The sequence below is a fragment of the Cupressus sempervirens genome, chromosome 10 (assembly GCF_028749045.1).
Source record: "Cupressus sempervirens isolate cs-2001-9-10 chromosome 10, ASM2874904v1, whole genome shotgun sequence".
NCBI lineage: Eukaryota > Viridiplantae > Streptophyta > Pinopsida > Cupressales > Cupressaceae > Cupressus > Cupressus sempervirens.
In genome coordinates, this window is record NC_143127.1 from 251,807,573 (window position 1) to 251,821,336 (window position 13,764).

Here is a 13,764-nt window from a genome sequence, read left to right on the forward strand (position 1 = left end):
GATGTGAAGCCAAGAAAAATAAGATGAAGATTAGAAAAAGAATTGATCTCACCTTCACATGTTAGAAAAAAAAGGGAATAAATTGAATCATGAACATGAGAAAGGATATGTGTGGCGGTCAAAGATGTTGTCATAGCCTTGCATAGTTCCAAATGAGGTTGATGTTTTAAGTTGCAAAATGGTGATTATCAATGAAATTACATTCACAAGCTTTCATAAATAGTTAAAATACTAATTTGTAAAGTTGTGAGGTAAAATAAATGTTAATATTAGTCATCTGAGTGCACCATCACACAATTAACTTGAACACCCAATTTTGTAGTTGTGAAGGAATGATAGGGTGAAGTCTAAAGCATCACATGGTCATACGCATAAATTTTTTTGAGGGATAGACCATGGCGAGGTTGTGAAGTGTTAGAAGTTAAAGGCTTATCACAAGGTCATAGTGGTCACAAAGGTATGATTAAATGTAGTTGCAAAGTCATGAGTGAATGAGAAACAAAGGGTTTGCAACATCATAACCCATGTTGTAACGAAGAAAAATTCTGGTACAAAGTGGTGAAATGGTCTTGTTTGCAATATTCACATCTATAAGTTTTAAAGCATAAAATGACTCTTCAATGGCACAAATCTGAGTTGGATAAAGATGGGATGAGCAAGATGTGTTAAAATTTGAAAAAATGTAGATTTAACCTATTTTTCCAAGATTGATAGGTTTTCAAGTGTGCTACCCTTAAATGCGAATTAAAGCTAGGCTCTCATCATGGAAATTGATAAAGCTTGGAAGGAAATAGGTTATTATTATTATTTTCACAATTGTCAAAGTTTTTTGACTGATTTCAAGTTGTAAAAGTGATCTTTAAGTGATTTTTATCTAAATAGCATACAAAATCAGTGAAATACTTGTAGAAATGGCCCAAAGAGAAGGAGAATTGATTGCACAAGAAGTAATTGAAGTACTAGATACACCACCAAAGGCTCCTAGCACATTTGTAGAAGAATGGATGCACATCTTGCCCAGTTCAACTAACACTCAGAATGCTAATGACCTTATGTTCAAAGATCCATATGCAATGTGTAGACATACAGTTGTCCCTGACAAAAATGGGTATTAATTGTACTAGTTTTTCTACAAAAATAGAGTGAAAGAAGTTCCAATTTGCAACCCTTGGGTAAAAAATTTGGGAAAATTGATAATGTTGAAAGTATTTGTGGACATATATTTGGTCAAGGAATTAATCAAATGTTATAATCCTATTAATATGTCATTCTACATGAAAGATAAAAGTGTTTCTCTAGCACTAGATAAGGATACATTCATAGAGGCATTTGATTTGCATGGACCTGTGTCATTTCTCATTGATATTAAAGAGTTGGATGAGAATTTCATGAAACATGAGAGTTTTAATATGGGTAAAAACATGACCAAATCCATTCCCAAGGTGAAGAAGGATGTAGGAGAGATTCCAAAGAGGAAAGATATCAAAGAAAACATTCCCTTAGATTTCTTTTAGAGGTATTTTCAGAATACCATGTTGGGGATTTAAAAAGACCTAGGTATAGATGGAACCATGAATGCCTCAAGGGCATACTATGTCATGGATTTGAATATCCAAGACTATAATCATTTTGTTGGATATGATTTGGTAGAACAGATCATTGAGAGTATTCACAAAGAAATCACTTCTGCCCAACATGGAGAACTAAAGGATTTCAAATTCCCTAACTACTCCCTAATCATGCACCTTATCTTGTCAAAAAATGTTGACATATTTGATCAAAGCTTCTTCAAATAAACATAGGAATGGGGAGAGAGGCTACTAGTGCAAAGGTGGACACTGGTATGGAAAATGTATTATTCATATTCAAACATTATCTCTTTCTATAATGATATTCTATATCTAGTTTTGAAAATGATAGGATGTATGATTAAAAGATTTCCTAGAAATGTTAGGAATATTGTTAGACCTAAACGATGCTTTGATGCTGGAAAGCAATTGATTCATGATTGAGGTAGTGTTTTCTTATTTGAAGAATATACTATTATAAGAGTTTTAGGGTGTCCTCAGCCACCCAACATTTTTACTAAATATTTTTTTGAGAAGTTAGGGTTGGTAGAAATATTTTGGCAACTAAATTCTTTGAATAGGGAGTATTTGGGAATAGGTGTCAAGAAGAGGACATTTCTATGCAGATGTACTAGCATGGGGGATTTTGAAATTGGCAAGAATTCCATTGAGTAGACCAATTCATGTTTACAAAGTTATAAGATGCCAATTGGGCCAGCTAGAACCTATGACCCTTGCAATGTAGTAAGGCATTCTTTGAAAAGCATGAGAGGATATAATCTATCCCCTATAAAGCCTATGTGGGATGAGGATATTATTAATGATGTGTTGAGTGAGGATGCCTACAGAGAAAGAATGATTAAATGTAGAGATATTGTTGGCTATGAATGAGAAATTAGAAAAGCAGACAAATCTTTTAAAGGGTTCTATCCTAATGAGGAATATTGGGTTAGATTGGATAAGTGTGTTGATAATTTTGATGAGTTGGTGTCTCAAGTCCTAAAGGAAATCAAGAAGAATATTGATCTAGATTATGTTGATGATGAATACAAAATGGAGGTATTTGACGAAGATTATCAATTTGAAGAGGACCAACCTGAACAAGATCTTCCTAAGAGTTCTGCATGGGTAGAAAAAAGATATAAGAAGCATAAGATGGTAGAGATACTAAAGAAAGATCAATAAAAGGCTATCTAGATTCTACCAAGGGGGAGAAAATATTTTGACGATGTTAGAAGAAGATTCCTAATGTCTTAAACATCTAAGAATGAGTAAAGAACAAAGAAATTGCAATTAGAGACACAAATGATTGATGATAGAATTATTGAGCCTAAGGAGTTTATGAATGATGATGATTTTATTAAGTCAAATGAATTCAAAAACTTCCTGTTTAAAATAAAAATAAAATAAATTGAAATTATAGATGAAGCCTAGAGATTCAGATGAAGAGGTTGTTGGGTTGATAAAAAAGTTGCAGGAGCATGACCATGCCAATGAAACCCTCACTATTGAAGAGGCTAGAGATCTAGTTAGGAGGAGTGGAATGATTACCTTCCTAGGATAGGATCTGAGAACTGCTTTTCTACTAGATCAAATAAGAAGACAAGAGAGATTAGTTTCTTTTGATAATGAAAATCAATATGGGGAGATGATGGGATTAGGGTTCAATGTGGATACACAAAGAATGGTCATATGGAGTTTAGCTCTAGAGGATGTTAAGCCCACTCTCATAAAAATCAAGGAGTCCCCTAGGGGAAATATTATATTTTGGCATGTGCCATCTACTTCCAGTGACCAGATCTTTGGAATGCATACTTTGGTAGCATTAATGGGTAAGCATAAGATGGAAACTCTTCAAGCCCAAGTTCAAAAGATGTATGAAAAATTTCTTGGGATAAGGAGTTATGAAGAGGAAATGAAGAAGACTTATGTCTTATAGTAAAATTTCATCAAGTTAGAAATGGAGGTAGCATCACTAAAGAAAAATGTCAGAACTATCATAGAAGTTCATGAAAAAGAAATGCAGATAGAGGGCCAAACTTTTGAAATAGGGGAAAAATCAAGCCAAGCTATGGATATTGATGAAGAAAATTTAGAAGGCAGCAAAGATAAAGAGATCAGAGCTTTGAAGAGTCTATTAATTCATAAGATCAATGCATTGAAGATAGTCTCATAGAATGTGCATGATAGTTACATTGAATTGGAAGAAGTGGAATACAAATGCACATAAGAAATTGCTCTATTATCTCCACTATTTAGCACATGGGGTCTCTACATTCAATTTTTTTACCTCATAATTACTATACTCTCTAAGAAGAAGGTCCTAGTAAAGGCAACTATTATAAGTACAAGGAAAGAAATTCATCAAGTAAGAGATCTAAATGGTTTTTTTTTTTTTTTTTTGGGGGGGGGGGGGGGGGGGGGGGGCGGGGGGGGAAGATGTAGGTAGTACAAAATTAGATGAAGGAAATTGCTACTGGGACACCAAATTTTGTTCCTACAATTTTTGATAGTGAGGGAAAAATAAAATACTGGGTTGAATGGTCATCATCATTTGATAATATCCTTGATCATCCTAGGTTTTTTTCTTTTTGTAATAATGAAGTGAGTGCCACTACTATCTATGATATGATAGATATAATTTATGAATTAGAAGCAAAGATGTCTAAGGTGGCCTCTAAGGTAAAAGCCATAACTGATGCCAAGTGGATCAAATTCCTAGAGGAATTGGACATAATCAAAGATGTCACCTGGCCTGACATTGATACAAACATCAACATATGGGATCTAATTGAAGATATCAAGGCATTACCATTCGATGATAGTGACTAGATGCAATTGAGATGAAATTTAGAAAAACAAAAGGTAAAGAAAAGGCATGGATGGTGATAGGAGTTAGAGACAATTTGAATTTTTTGAGGAGATATTTGCTGACAAATGTCACTTGTTAGTTTTGTAACTACATCTTAGTTTTTGGGCCAAGTGCAAAGAATATTTTATTTGTAATAGAATAGGAATATCTTTGTACTAGTTTTTAATTAATATTTTGACAAGTGTCCTCCCATATGAAGCTTGTTGCAATCCTTTCTATAAAAGGATTCCCAAGATGTAGAGTAGAGGTCCAATTTTCTTGTAATTTTGATAATTATGCTATTGTTATTGGTCCATTGAGTGTCTTGTAAGATTTATGATGTATTGTCCTATAAGTTTGAGAATAAAAGTGAATATTGAGAGATCTAGTGTTTTATTTTGAAGGTTTTTGTAGTCTTATCAACACTCTTTCAATTTTCAATAAAAAATAATGCAAAGGAGAAAGTTCTGCCATTATTTTGTCTTTGAATGCTTACTCCATTGTTGTGTAATGGCTATCTTGGGATTCTGTAAGCAAGTTTTATGCAATTTAATACAACTAGGATAGGTTGTATATCAATTTATTGTTGCATTTAATTCAAGGAATTAAGTAAGTGCTCCAATAAATCAATAGGGTTTATGGTTATACAATAGGGATATTCATAAGAATGGGTTCAGGGATAATTGTTGGTAATATTAATTGTAATGCAATTAATTAGTCAAAATGTTTTGTTGGATAGACTCTGAATCCTTATGGATAGGGAACTTATAATATATGTAGGTACATGTTGAAGAAGTCATAGGGTTGCATTTGGCATAAACATAAAATCAAATCAAATTTACTTTTTTGTATGAAAAATGAAATTGTTGGTCTACAATTTTTTGTAGTAATTCCTTGAATGTCATTGTTAGCTGCTACTATCAAGGATTAATTGTATAATATAGAAGATAAATGCCCATTGTCTTCTTAAAAAGGGGATAGATATAGAAAAAAGAAACATCAGTTGAATGAATTGTTAGAAAATTTACAAATAATAAATTATATAGCCATGTGTCCCTAAGGTGCACTTGCCTACTTTTTGTGGAGCTTGAAGAGTGGAGAATCCTAGTGATTGTGTCGAAGTTGGAGCCAAATCTAAAGTTTTCTTAGTTAAATATAGGAAGTAGCTAAGCCCTTAGACTGAGATAAATTCTCTTTAAAATAGTATCAGGCCTTTTCTGCTTGGTATTCTAAAACACACCAATAGGCTCCTAACATGGTTAATATCTTTAACATGATTCTTTTGTTTAGTGGATCATCTAGTGGGTATCATCCCTATTGGTGTATTCCCTTGGCCAAGGATTCCCTAGTTATGAAATAATGGTGATATTATTTCTTTATGTGTATGGTTAAATTTATTGTTCAGTGTTGTTGGTTTACTTTGCTATGCAAGTTATAAAGTAATTAACAATATTTAGTTGTGGGAACAAGTTTGTAGAATACTAATTCAACCCCCTCCCCTCCCCTTCCCCCCTTCTCACTATTATTTATTTCTAACAATTGGTATCAAATCCTAGTAACTATGAAGAGGGTTAACAACTTGAGTAAGATTCCTATGGATATAGAACAATTAAAGAGAAATATTGAAGAAGCTCTTGAACAGATTGACCTTCTTAAAAAAGAAAGAGATAACTTGAAAGATAGGTATGAAGATGCAAAAGTTTACATTGGGAAACTGAAAGACAAGATTGATGATCTAAAATTTGGTAATGAGTCAAATTTGTAGACTAGTGACAATGATGAAGTAGGAAATCTCAAGAAAGAAAATGAGATCTTGAAACGTGAGTTAAAAATTCTAGAAGTTAAGTAGAATCTTTAAAAAGATGGTAGTAAATGTGAACCTGATCTAAAATCTGATAATATAGACCTTAGATCCTAGTTGAATGAAGTAACATTTGAATTAGATTCTATTAAGATTAATCATGTGGAATTAGAAAAGTACAATGTCATTGTGAAAGGAGAATTGACATAAGCTAAGTAGCAATTAGAGAAACATTATTCCACTAGTGAGAAAATTGATGAGTAGCTATTTCACTAAAGATCTTCTTATTATAAGAAAGGACTTGGATATCTTGTTAGAGAGAAATCAACCAAGAAATTTTAAATTAGAATAGAACTAGATCTATTTGTTGAAACCCCTAAAGAATCTGATTTGAGTAAAATATAAACAAGCACAAGTACTGAAGTATCAAAAGAGATTGAATTGGTTGACTTGTCTATAAAACATTATGAGACTAAGAAAATAGAGAAAGTTGACAAGCCTAAGCAAGATGAACCACCCAAGGTACTCAAATATAAATTTAGAAGTATATTTTTCATATGTAATGAAGTTGGTCATATGAAAAGAGATTTCACAGGTAAGTCTTTCAAGCCTATTACTAAATTCTATTGTTGTAATTGTCATGGTTATGGACATAAAGCAATAGATTTTAGGAAACCTAAGTTTGATGATAATAATGAAAATAGTAGAATTTTTAGGAATAGTAACCCTACACATAATGAAAGAGGAAGTTCACACAAAAGATCTAAAAATGGAAGAAGATATAATGGAGAAAGGAAAAAAATTGTATATTACAAGTATAACAATCCTAGACACATTGCAAACAATTGCAGAGCACTTGATAGTCAGAATGTAACTAATCAAAGGAAGAACACACTTGTATGCCAATTTTGTAATAACTATGGACACATGGTGAGATATTGCAAAATGGATAGAAGAAACTTAAACAAGAATCAAAATCACAGAAGAAATAATAATAGAAATAACAGAAAGAATGATAACAACAATGATAATAGTCAAAAGAAAGAAATCAAAGAACAAGTTGATAAATTCAAAGAAGAATTTATGAAATCCAAGGATCCATAAAGTTCTTATATAGTTTTGGAGGAACAATATTTTAATGCACTTAATGAGAGATTGAAGTCAACAATTGTTTGTGACTCATCTTATTTGAACTAAAGGATGAGCAACAAAGACAGAGTGATAGTTGGTTAGAACTAATGTTAGAGAGAGAATGAGAAGTTGTGTAGTGAACATAAGGAAGAAGACATGGAAAGGAAGCTATGGTCAAGTGCACAAGTGGAGATATGATCTCTGGAAGCTATGATAAAGAAAACAAGGTTATTGGTGAAAAGAGATAGCTTTTGAATTTGTGGTACATACATATTTAATGTGGATTCTAATTTGATATGATTTATAGATTGAAAGAAAGATTATGAGTACCATTTTATCATTTAAAGTGTCTAGAAAAAATTGAAGAGAAATTTGACAATGAATTGTAGTGCGAAAGGAAGTTCTTGAAGTGCAAAGTTGTAGAATCCCTAAACATGACTTTTAAGGTATTTTATAGAGCTCGAATGAAATTTCTAGTGCATACAGTTAGAGATTCAATGGATAGTCAAAATTTATATGATTTTAGTGAAAAGCCAAGATATATGTTCAAGAAGCATCCATTTGTTTGTCTTTTGGATGATCCATTAGGCACATTTTAACAAATCTCATAGAATTTGCTTCATGTAGAAGATGTTAGGAGTTATATCCACTACAAAATTGAAAGTATTGAAGATGAGGATATACACAAGGACTTAGGAATAATGTGTAATAATGAACTAAGTTCAAAATCTAAGTATGCACACCTAAATGAGTTGAACCTAGTGAAGTATATGTTATATATTAAGTTTGATAATCATGACTAGAATGGAATTATTATGAGTAGGATTTATGATGAAATATTTTGGTTAGGTAATGCACATGTTACAATTAGCAATGACCCAATTCAAAAGGTCATAGTTCTAAGTAATGAGGGATACAATCCTGTGATTGAAATAAATGTAAGGAAGATGGTTGAGAGAAACCTATTTGTTAGGCATGATGGAAGAAATATGAAGGTGGACATGATTCAAGACAAAGGAGTCAAGGTATTAAGTAAAATTTTAGGGTACAAGTTTAACCATGGTTCAAGGGTTAAATTAGTACTAGTTGGATTCTTGCACATAGCCTATATAATGATAGTTGAAAGGAGAAAAGTGAACTTATGTGAGATAATTAGATTACAATTATTGCATAACATTTCTAAACTAAAGAAGACCAAGAATACATTCTTCAAATTTGATTCCTTATTAACACATTTGTTTTTATATGCAACAAAGAAATTTCCAAGAATGACTAATTGGGAAAGTAATGAGTGTACAATGAAGTTTGTAACGCAGTGCTATAGGACAAATCTAGAAAATATCATAGATAGTGGCATAGATAGAATGATGAATAATTTCTAGACTAAGATGAAATAAGTAAAAAGATAATTTATGCTTCATGGTGGAGACTAATAAAACATGCATGGAAGTAGTAGAACTTAGGGTAAAATTTATTGAGCCCATAGGATATGAGATGAGTGAAGAACTCATTGAATGGTATGCACAGATCATACTACAATAAGAAAGGGATATTGAGTGCCCTAGATGGGGTACTTATGAAGAGAAAGTGAGAGAAGTTCATTCTAAACTTCAGAACAAGGAAAGCAAGAAGAAAGTAGAGAAAGTGATAGATTCCATCCTTAAGGAGTCATGCATGAATTGAGAGGAATTCAATGAAGTCAAGGGAATTGCACTTGAAATGAAGGCAAGTGGGAAATTTGAGGTAATATCAGAAACACCTATTGTTGTTGCAACACCTTCTTAGGGTGTAACTATTTATGAACCAAGTGTGCATGCACCATATGTAGTATTTGTACAAGTGCAACTAGTAATAGTTCAAGCACCTAAAAGGAAACTAGAGGTTGAAACACCTATTGCATAGAGTAAGTCAGAATAAATGGTGAAGATGAAGTAAGAACCTCCACCATCCACTAGGAAAAGTGTCAAGCAAAACTCTAGTAGACCCAGCAAAAGGTGGAAGTCTCTACAAGTCAATTATTTGGAGGAATCTAAAGATGAAATTAAGGATAAACTAGTGGAGCAAGTAGCATAGGAAGCAAGAAAACTAGCAGGAAAGAAGGCATGCCAACCTAGGGTAGAAAACCTTAACATGCAAATAATAAATGATAATAATTCTATATAGTTAGATAAGTATTATAGTTTGTATATTAATAAGTGTTGATCTCAGAATGGTTTTGACTAGTGAGTGTCTATACACTTAAGTCATTTACTTAGTTCATATCAAAAAAGTAACATATGTAAAGCAAAATATATAAGTCAAAGCATTTTTAGTAAATAGTCAGTGCCAAGTCACTCATATGCTAATTCACTCAAGTGTTGAGTAGATAGTATTTGCTAAGTGATTCAGGAGCTGAGCAAATAGTGCATGTTGAGTCATTTAGATGTTGAGTGACCATATTGAAGTCAGTTGATGTTGAGCACTAGGGACTTTAGATGCAGAGTAACATAGTTTTGTCATAGTTGTTTGTATTGGTACAAACTACTTTGTAAACCATTTTTGAGCTGACTTAAAGATTGAATTATGATATTTTGGTGATAAGGATGAATCTTAAGTTGGAATCCTTATGTATTACATGGACCCAATCAGGTAAAGGGAAGTTTTAATTAGAAATATGGATGAATCACAAATGTTGATTCATACCTAACCCTAAGTCAACTAGGTCTTTTTAAGGAGGAAAAACCCTAAACTTCATATGAGTGACAAAGGGAATGAATGAATTATCAAGGAGAGTTTTGCATGTGCAAACTAGGAAATTCATGGTGACCAAAGTATTATGATCTAAATTGTATTATAGAATCACTTAAAGGAGAATAGAGGAAGGAAACAATGAATAATAGAGAGTCATCTAGCCAAGCAGGATCAAGTACATAGTAGAATAGAGGTGATCTATCATCAAGCATCAAAGTGCTAATTGTATGATCAATGATGAGACATTCTAATAGGTGAATTAGATAAATCTCTTAACAATGTAGTCCTAATAGGCTATATTGAAATCCTATAACAATGTTCTTACTTAACTATGAGTTGAAGTCCTTTAATCATATACACTTCTAATAGGGTGAGACCTAATAGTTTTTGTAAGCCTTTAATAGGGCAGACCTTTCAAAGGGTAGATCATGGTTCTCAGAGCCTTGTTCTCTAAAAGTAAAGCTTTGCAACTTTCAGAAAAGATCTTGAAAATGGATTTCTACAAGTTGGGAAAGATTATTGAGAACCAGGAAATTGAAATACATCTCATTCTACATCAGTTGAATGAAGACAAAGAATATCTAAAGAAATCATTGAGGAGAAGGAAAGAAATTCTATTGAGGAGAATGACACAAAATACCAAGAGATGGACACTACTAAGGTATTTTCAAATGGAAACTCCAATGAATATGATGCAACAGTTGTAAATCTAATAGAAAAGAATAGAACCCTAGCTAAAGAGATCAAAAATCTTAAGATAGAACAAGAATCACAAGCCATATTACTATGTGAGGTGACTGAATAGAAAAAGAAAGCTATGGAAGACAAAGTCATGATTGAAGATGACAAAAGAGTGTTAATTAGCAAACATTGGTTGCAATGAGATGGAAGGCTTTATTTCCCTATTGGCACTTGTTTTGTAGATATGAAAATAATTAGAGAAATCATCAAAGTTAACTAGGATTATTAACATGCAATTAGAAACTTTGGGTCAAATGATGAATGGCAACCATGAACTAAATGCCAAGGACATTGAGACAACAACACTGGTGTTGCAAAATGAACAATTGAGCAATGACCTAAAAAGGGAAAAAGAATTCGATAAAAGCTTCAATAAACTATATGAAGCTATCAAGTACTTTGAATAATTGATGAGATCTCCTAGATCTAACAATGATACATCTAGAATGGGATACACAAGTAATCAAGAAGGAGAATCATCCAAAAGTTATGAAGAAAGAAGTAATAAATGTAAGAAATCAAAACCTACTTTTTGTAATTGTGGTAAGAAAGGGCATACTACTAATGTGTGCAGGAGCAAGACTGTAAATTAGAATGTTAAGAAGAAGAGCATGGGTCATTTTTGCAAGTGCAAAAAACAAGGTAATCAGGCACATGAATGTAGAACTAAGACCATGCACAGTCAAGGATTTGAAGAATATTGTTATAACTATTAGAAGTATTGACATAGAGTTTTTGAGTGGAGATCCAAACCCATGTGGTCATCAAACAAGAAAAAAAAGGTAAATAACAATGGAAAATTTTATAATTTGGATTATAATACAAGGTATAGTTGTCACTACTATAAAGAGTGTGGAAACGTTATTGAGAACTATATTAGAACACACTTCAAGAGTGACTACAAAAGGTGGTTTAGTCAAACCACATGTTTTAGCTATTTGAAGACTGGTCACGTCAGTCGATATTGTCCAACCATATCAAATGCACCTAGTTGTGAGTTCAAAGAAGGTAAAGGAAAGGTAGATTTTCTAGAGATGAGATGAAAAATACATGGAAGAGAAAGGAAGATTATAGCACATCAAGTGTAGATGGGATCACATCACCCAATAGGTCAGGTGATCACACCTCATCAAACTAAGAAATCAAGAGATATGTGGGACTAATACTTAAAAGTTATACCATATATAAGTTTCAAAGCATTTAATTCTTAAAAAATTACATATGCATGAATAAAGATGAAATGTTTTGTTAAAAAAACAAGGAAAAATATTTAAAGTTTTGTTAGTTATTCATGCTACTGCTGAGCATGAAAAGTATCTTATGGTTGTCAAGTAAAATATTAGTAGATGCCAAGCTAATGGAATTGGTTAGTTAAGACCAAGCCCATAATGGTTGTTGATTGAATGGAAAGACATGTGGAAGTTGAGTGAGCAAGAAATTAGTTGATGTTGAGCTTACAACCATATAAGATGATGGTTTTTTTTCCACAATGCAAAAAATTTCCCACAAAATAGGCTTTGAAAAATTAGATAGATGGGCATGAATCTTGAAAGCTAGGGTTTGACCTTTTACAAAGTTTACTAACCCTAGGTAGAGCTTTTTTAAAACTAAAATGTGTGCCCTAAGTAGAGTTTTTAGGTCACATGCTTCTATTTTGAAAAGCTTAGCGGGCGAATCAGTTTTGAAATTGGTATATTCTTTCAGGAGACCATTTAAGTTCTTTCTTTTCGGTTATCTTTTTTCCAAAGGCATCTCTATTGTTAGATCTCTTCTAGATCTATGGTGGTCATCATGTTGCATGAAGAAATTCCAAAGATTTTATCCTACGTGACATGGAAATCATCACGAAACAAAAAGATGGTGATGTGAAGTAGAAAGTGGGCATCGGGTTTAATTATTTTGAAATGTTTGGTGGTGTGCTTGATGTTTGAAATGTTAGGTATCAAAAAGATGACTAGGTATCAAAAAGATGACTAATTGTAATATGCTACATCTTCTTTTACTAGTTTTTATAATATCTAGGAGTTCACTATATTGTGACTAGAAAATGCAAGAATCCTATCGGTGGCGACATAACACCTTGCCAGGAATATGAAAAAGGTACGATTAACAAATGGGATGATCACCATAAAGTTTTCTATTATTAATGTGGTCATGTGATTATGATGCATTTTTAGATACATTAAATACAATGATGATGGTGGAAACATGTGATTTTCTTGGGTTGCAACCAAAAAACCTATGTTTTGTTCTGGTAGCGACATAGCACCTCACTAGAAAATGGAATGCGGCAATAGTTTATATTGAAAGGTGAGTCCCAAAAATTCCCTTGTTAGCAATAAGATACATAATCATTTTGATAGGTTGGTAGTAATTAAGAATGTGTATAATCTATGTGCCAAATTCTTTTAAAAGTGTGGTGGTCGCTATGTCACAATCGAAAAACCCATGTTTTATGCTGATAGTGACATAACACCTTACTAGAAAAGAAAAGACATGATGGAGCTTACTTTTATTGAATTTTGTAAAAGGATTAAAATATTATACATGATTTTCTAGCATGCCAAAGCATTTTTGAGTCACATATGATGTGTTATCCCATTCAAAATGAAGATACATGTAAAAGAGGACTGTTAAATCAAAGTGCATCTATGGTAGGCACTAAGTTTTTTATGAGAAATTTCTTGCTTCTTAATGGTAGTGACATGGAAACCTAAGGGAGAAATGGAGGGAACCACCATAGTCATGTTGAAGTACTAATCAAATGCACATCATTAGATTATAATGAATCAGTGATGGTCATTATGTCACATAAAGAAATTGCTCACTATTTATGTGTGGCGATATAGTGAAAAGATGACGCATGTCCGCAAGTGCTAGTGGGTCTAGATTAATTTGATAGCAGTAAAAGAAAGGCTTATGTGGAGAAAGCTTATTGGTTT